The sequence below is a fragment of the Pholcus phalangioides genome, unplaced genomic scaffold (assembly GCF_987345545.1).
Source record: "Pholcus phalangioides strain wild (caught in Gottingen) unplaced genomic scaffold, Ppha-v1.0 ptg000007l_1, whole genome shotgun sequence".
NCBI classification, from domain to species: Eukaryota; Metazoa; Arthropoda; class Arachnida; order Araneae; family Pholcidae; genus Pholcus; species Pholcus phalangioides.
The window spans coordinates 3,011,665-3,018,908 of NW_028301600.1; the positions used below are offsets into that span (position 1 = coordinate 3,011,665).

The following is a 7,244-nucleotide window of genomic DNA, read 5'->3' on the forward strand; positions in this document are numbered from 1 at the left end:
ATTTGACTCAAAACCAGACATGCCTCAGAGGAATTTCTACGAAATTGGTGCATGCCAGAAAGTGTTGAGTGTGTTATGTTGTGTATCTGTGCATATATATATCCAGGTTGTAGCTGGTGCGCATCGTAAGTGCTGTGATCTATATTCTAAACTAGAAATTGAAGCAGCAGACACTTGAATTTGATGTTTTATATGTATTGTGTTGGGGTCTGTCTGCTCTCTGAGAAGACTTGTTTCCCATTTAATGAACATACATTCATGCCTTAAAAGTTGGAATGGCCTTTTTGACTCTAGAAAACATTTGCTTTAGAATAAAAAATTTAACTATCTGTTTTTGTACGCTGAAGAAAGTTGGTAAAAAAACCTTTTTTGGATTAAATAGCATTTACATTAAAAACAATTATATTTCTGAAAAATCATTCAAAATTCTAATAATTAATTAAAATAAATGTTTATTAATGTAATTAACACTACCCTCACATTAATTAATCTATAACTATTTCTTGCATTTTGACAAAAACCAACTTTGGCAGTTTAATTAGTTTATAGCTTAACTCACAGAATTATTTTGTGCTTGTGATAATATTCTTAAGGCTACTAATAAACACATACATTGGCATACACAAAGGGGGTTGGGGTTCTAACCCCCAAGCCAAGATTTTGTAGGAAAATAGGGACTTCCCCCCTTCAAAAGAAAAAAAATTGTAACACCTTCTCCCCCTCTTTAGAAAATTCGGGGTACACCTATGAACACATAATAGTGATGTTTTTTCTCCATTTACTTCAACATGCATTAAAATCAGGGTTGGTAAAAAAATGTTTTTGGTTTAAACCGGTTTTTTTTTGGTATAAACAACATTTACATTAAAAACAATAAAATTTCTGAAAAATCATTCAAACTCTATAAATATTTCTTACATTTTAATAAAAACCAACTTTTGTGCAATTTAGTTATTGTATAGTATAACTCAAGGAAATATTTTGTGTTTGCAAATTCTTAATGTTATCATTAACCATATAATAAAGATGTGTGTGTTTTCTCCAGTTAATTTCAATACGCTTAATTAGGACTCAATTTTGCAAAAGCTATAATAAAAACTAGGCAAATACAGCGTTTAATGAAGCATGATTAATGTAGATTAGTTAGCAATAATTTGCGATATACAGGGTGATTATAACTAAAATTCTGATTTCAAAACACTGTAAAATAAAACCACTGGTCAGAATGACTTGAAAATTTGTATGAATGTTGCTGAGGCAGTGGAATTTTGTATGGCGAAGGGGGAAAAATATTAAAAAATGTAAAGTAGATGATGCTGTACTCATCTAGTACATGGGAAATTTGCAAAATGGATAGGATAGCCAGTCAAGGCAATGATAATGAAATTAGCATGGCACGATTTCACAATTCATGGAAACATCATAAATATGAAGTCACTTAAACAAAGAACTACAATTTATACAAGAAGTTTTAAATATGTTATCCACTGTGTTCTGGCTGTGAGATGGAAGTGCAAAAATGCTTGTTCAACAACGGATCAGCATAGGCCTATGCCATGGCAATGATGTGGATGTGCTTTTAATTCACAGAAGTTCGCAATCCGACCACTGCGCATAACATTTTGGGGTATCTATCCCCAAAGCAAAACGTTGCAAGGGTTATAGTAGCGTTAACTTGTCAGGTGAACATGGTGGCCAGGTGTCGAGCATCTTGTTATTGTCAAAATGTTTCTTCAGCAGCTGCTTCACTGGTGTTGCAATGTGAATCTTGATAAAAGTTGTGCTATTCACAAGGGCTGGACAAATCAAAAAAAAATTTAGGCACCAGCCAAATTCAGTAAGAGCAAAGGATGTTTTTTCCCCAAGAAAAACAATCCTGAGTAGTGTTTTTTTTTTTTACTTTTCCGGGACTTTATGACCCATTCTCATGTTAGAAGGCACCATTAGTATGAAATCAAAAAAATTGTTTCATACTTGCACTTCAGTTTAGCAATGTTGCATATAAAATTTTAGGTGCCAAAACCAATTTTTTAATCGCTCTGGCATCTGTCCAGCCCTGCTATTCACACACTGATGCTGTTGAAGTGCCGAAATAATGTGGTTGTGCAAAATTTATTATACCGCTGGCCAAGTGCAGCATCATCTACTTACTTGTACATTCTGAAGTATTTTTTCTTTCGCCAAAGAAAATTCCATTGCTTCATGTAATGAATCCATACAAATTTTCAAGCCATTCTGACCAGCAGTTCTTATTCGTGTTTTGGAATCAGAACTTTATATAAATATAATGTATGACAGTGAAGTAACTACTGTCAGAGCAGTCTTAAGAATATCATGGGCCCCCGGGCTAAGTGGTTTTTCGGAGGCCCTACCTGATAAATCCTAGAAAATTTCAACCGGATATAATTTTTGTGAGGCCCCTCTTCTCTTGAGGTGCCTGGGTGGGCCCATGCGTTAAGACGGCACTGACTACTGTTGCTGCTTCTTTGTGAAGGAAAAAAAGCCTGTGAGATAATACACCACCACCACATATGTGTAATGCAATCCTCATTCATGAATTTGCTTAAGATGGAGCATGAGAATGTAGTGCAAAGTTATAAAATGCAATAAGAATGAGAAATTTTGGTACTGTATATAATTTTCAGTAACTAAAGTAGTTAATATGAAAGAAAACTTATATTCAGGCCACTTTTATAAGATTTTTTTGAAAAAAAACCCACTCATATGATCTTGCACCATTTAAAGATACCCCAAGAATAGGAAATGTGGTAAGAATTAATCATTTTGGCCAATAATGAACAAGCCAAGATTATAGTGTTATTTTGCTTTTGCTGGAAAAACCCCCCCTTGAGAAGAAAAAAATTGAACCCCCCCCCCCCCCCCCCGTTTGAGAAAATATTCTACATATGCCTATGAACCACTATTATATTTTTCAAGGTAAAAAAAATTATATTTAGGTCACGTTTATGTGATTTTTTAAAAAAACCAGACTGGTTTTTTTTAAAAACCCCTTGGTTAAAACCGTGATTTAAACCAAACAACCCTGATTAAAATATGATAAAAACTAAGTAAAGATACAAAATGTGTCTAATGAAGCATACTTAATGCAGATTAGTTAGCAATGATTTACGATACACAAGATGAGCATATTAAAATTCCAATTTCAAAATGCTGTAAAATCAGAACCACTAACAGAATGACTTTAAAATTTTCATGAATATTCCCGAAGCAATGAAATTACGTTTATCAAAGAAAAAAATACTTAACAATGTAAAATAGATGACGCTGTACTCATCCAACACTTAGGAAATTTTCAGGCAGAATGGAAGTAATAGCCAGTTGGGAGCAAAATGACAATTTAATTAGCATCGCATGATTTCATAATTCATGGAAATGTCTCAAAAATTAAGTAAAACAAACACCAACAACTTACAAAAGAAATGTTCAATATCTTGTCCAACATATTCTGCCACGAGATGAAAGCGCAAAAATGCTTGTTTAACAGATATTTGAGTGTGTCATTTTAATGCTATGAATACGCTTTCAACTCAGCAAAGTTCGCAATCAGAACACTGCACTAAACATTCTTGAGGTAGCCCAAAGCCAAAAGATGAAAGGGTTAAGGGCAGATGAACATACTAACCAGTTGTTGGGTCATCCTGTTAGGGGTCATTCAAGTATTACTTCAGCATTGAGAGGGGAGGGGGTTTCGGATTTGCTGACTTTTGCTGACAAGGGGGGACGGGGTTTGAAGGTTGCTTACGTCATCAACCACCCCTTTTTGAAGATATGAAATATTCTAAGCTGCTGAAGAAATTTTTCTGACAGTGGGGGAGGGGGTCAGTGATTTGCTGACAGGGGGGGGGGGGGAAGGGGGTCAAAAATGGCTGAAAATCTGCTTACGCAATACTTGAATGGCTCCTTATTCCTGAAATTGTTCTTCAGCAGCTACTTTGCTGGTATTGCAATATGCATCTTGATAAAATTTGTGCTGCCAACACAATGATGACAAAAGATGCGCTGACGCAAAAAAAATTTATACTGCTCACAAAGTACAGCATCTATTGGTACATTAAAAAAAATTTTTTTCTTCACTAAATAAACAAGTTATAATTTATTAATCAGGTAGGAACACTGGCGTTATGTTCCCCCCACAAGACTGGGGATGACAGGGTTCCGGCTTCAGGGTCCGAGATGATTCTTATCATTTTTTGTTTTTTCACAAGAAATTCACTATTTAGAAGCCTGTGAAGAATCTGAACGGAGGGGTCCTATTACTAGATGTGAGGACCATGGCTGGCATACTGGAGGAATAGGGTTTTTCACATTAAAAAAATAGTAATTAAACCCTCCCAGAGAAAATCCTGTGTATGCCTATGGTTAGGTAGCTAAAAAGCATATTTCATTTCATTTTCCAAGGAATTAAAGCATATTTTTTCATAATTGCCAATGTATTTTTTTTTTTGTTCATTTGTTTGTTCTGTTCTTGACATTGTATAGTAATTGTAATTATTCATTGATACTTACAATTGTTCATGAGAACAGATCCATGGAATCTCTTTATGAATTTGTTTCTCACATTATTATGTACTATTTCATCATGATAAACTTTAAAAAAAAAAGAAAAAAGTTTATCTTTTCTAAAGAATGACTAAAAATACTTGAATGCATGATCCACACAAGCAAGATGATTTAATATATGAACTTCAAAATTGAAGTGACAGTTTCTGCAAAAAAGGCAGCTTTAATTTTTTGTATGATTTGTTCTATCTAAAAACAGGATTTGTTTAGATTGATGCAAAAGATATTTTGATTGGTCCTCAAGCCATGCCCCCCCCCCTCAATCTTGGAACAGGGCCCCTGGGCTGGGATATTTTTCACAGTCCTGTCTACAGTGAATTCAAAAGAAAAAAAATGGTGATAATTGGTCCCTGCCGCCCCTCCCCACAAGGGTGGGGCTAGCCGGGCTTAAGCGGAGGTCCCGGGACAAAACTTTTTTTTTTTGCACTATTAAGTCATTACAGAAGGGGGCCTGCCAAAGAGCTCAACCTAGGGGCCTGGCTCCAGGATATGAGGGGTTTCATGCCTGGAAAAAAAAATTTAATTTAAACATTTTTTTGGTTTTAAAAATATAAAAGTAAAGCTACCCTTATTTTGCGGTAAATGGTAAATCCTAAATTTTGATTTAAAAACGTCCAAGTAAAACCGAATCGTAAAAAATAACGTTTAGATATTCCTGAAAAAAGAATTTTTATTTTACTAAACACTTATCTTTATGTGAATATATATATATATATATATATATATATATATAACTTTTACGATCAACGCGAATTCAACATGAAGATAAAAAACCGAATTCACAAGCTATAAAATTCGAATAGCAAATAGTATAATTATTTCAAAAATAGCGGCCAAAATATGAAATCAAGAGTGTTCTTACGCACACGGGCTTCCGGTCCATCACGTCATGTACATCAAACTATCACTTTACGATAAAAACTTAAAATAAGTTAGTCCTATTTTCAATTTTCACGGAAAGACTTGTGGCGCGATACCAAGTTCCAATTACTGCATCATATTTTCTGTGTGTCAACGTTAATAATTAATTCAAATGTTAATTAAACACAAAACTCAATGGGTGAAAATAAACATCCTTCAATATTTATCAAACTAATCAGTTGGATGGAAAATCTGGACTAGTGTTTATACGTGTCACGTGTTCTCGTACCACGTGCTTTTGTGTACGTAGTGGACAGACTGCCCATCCCATAACAACAGCAACAGAGCGGTTTGACCTCACAGCCGGTCAATCACACGCTCACTTCGTCCACCGCGCGCCGGTAACTATAGTAAACGAGGAGGAAATTCTTTGAATTTTGAGATATTATCTTGAAAAAGAACCGAAATTATACATTTAAATTTCACGGAAGTTTCTTAATTTATGTATTTCGTGAACGGTTATATCAGAAGTTCATTTCGCGCGAAAGTGACATAATCACCAGTTTCGTTGTTGGCTGGGCTAAGCCTAAGGTCGTAATTGGTGACACCTTTACTTACAGATTCCTCCTCAAAATGCGAATTTTAGGCCTGACGTCATCACTCGTCAAAAACATTTATGTTGTATTTATGAATATTTGATACTAACTTCAAATGTTCTTGTAGCCATAACGTTTCAAAGTAAATTTCCCGTGTTATTCCGGCACAAATTAAGAAAATCTTTCTGCAGCAGCAAAATCCACCATTTCACCGCTAAAAGAAATCAATCGCGTCTTAAATTATGCAAATAAGATGAATATTGCAGTATTCTGGAGAAAGCAAAGCGTAACTCAAGAACAAGCTATTCTTTTGTTACCAAGATTCAGTTTTTGGTCGCCAGATGTCATTACAATACAATTGCTCTTTTCTTCCAACAGATGGCAGTTAATTCAGAAAAAGGTGACCTTGTTATTCCACCATTTAAGTGTGAAATCGTTCAATACATTATGTACAGTACATCAAAGTAAAATACAACCCCCACTCCCTTGTCTCTTGAAATATTAACTTCCTTTCTCTTTCCTAGAGAAAATCAATTCAGGTTCCAGCTCGTGACTGTTCATCTCCAGCATCACCATTTCGATCATAATCTCTATTCGATTTAAAAAACAGAGAAATGTTATTCAACCACAATATCTTCTCAATCATATCCAAAGCTGCATTAACTTTCAAGCGGCTTCGGTCATATCCATGTGTGAATTTTTTAGTTTGAAAGCAATAAGTATTTCCATCAAAATGAAAAAAAAATATTCTTACATTTTCTTATTTTTTTTTATTTTTCACGCTATAAATTTACTCTACAGGGGCCCGTGAAAAGTCTTCCCTGGGGGGGGGGGAACCAAAGATCCCATCCCAGGACTAGGAGCCTTTTTGAAGGATGTGAGGGCCGTGAGAGAGAGATTTTTAGGATTGAATAATGTTAGAATGTCTTGAACTCCAAGCAACTTCTTTTTATTGTGTATTTAAATTTCGATCGGAAGATGCGATATAGATTATTTGGAATCGGAGCCGCAACTGGGAGGGGGCGGTTCTGGCACCGGACCAGAGGGGGGGGGGCTCAAATGTCATATTTTAACCTCTTCTTCAACATTACAAGGGCCGAGAAAATGTGTGCTTGCTCGAGTGACCAAGCGTCTAGTTGCGGTCCTGCTTAGGGGTGTGCGACAGGTGCAGTGACACCGGGTCCCGTACTTTGTGTGCACCGGGGC

At 35.5% G+C, this 7,244-nt stretch overlaps 1 protein-coding gene across 3 annotated transcripts in view; it reads right to left on the reverse strand.

Moving 5' to 3' along the window:
• The window catches only part of LOC149084792 (xaa-Pro aminopeptidase 1-like), a 537,471-nt gene extending 531,139 nt beyond the window's left edge, over positions 1-6,332 (reverse strand). Inside the window, exon 1 of one of the 3 annotated variants that reach the window (XM_089232535.1) lies at positions 6,149-6,332. The gene's annotated coding sequence lies outside the window, so the exon portion shown is untranslated. Of the gene's footprint in view, positions 1-5,447; positions 5,858-6,060 lie in introns of those variants that run through there. The other 2 variants (XM_089232536.1, XM_089232537.1) reach the window with 2 other exon arrangements.
• Positions 6,333-7,244: the final 912 nt, after the last annotated feature.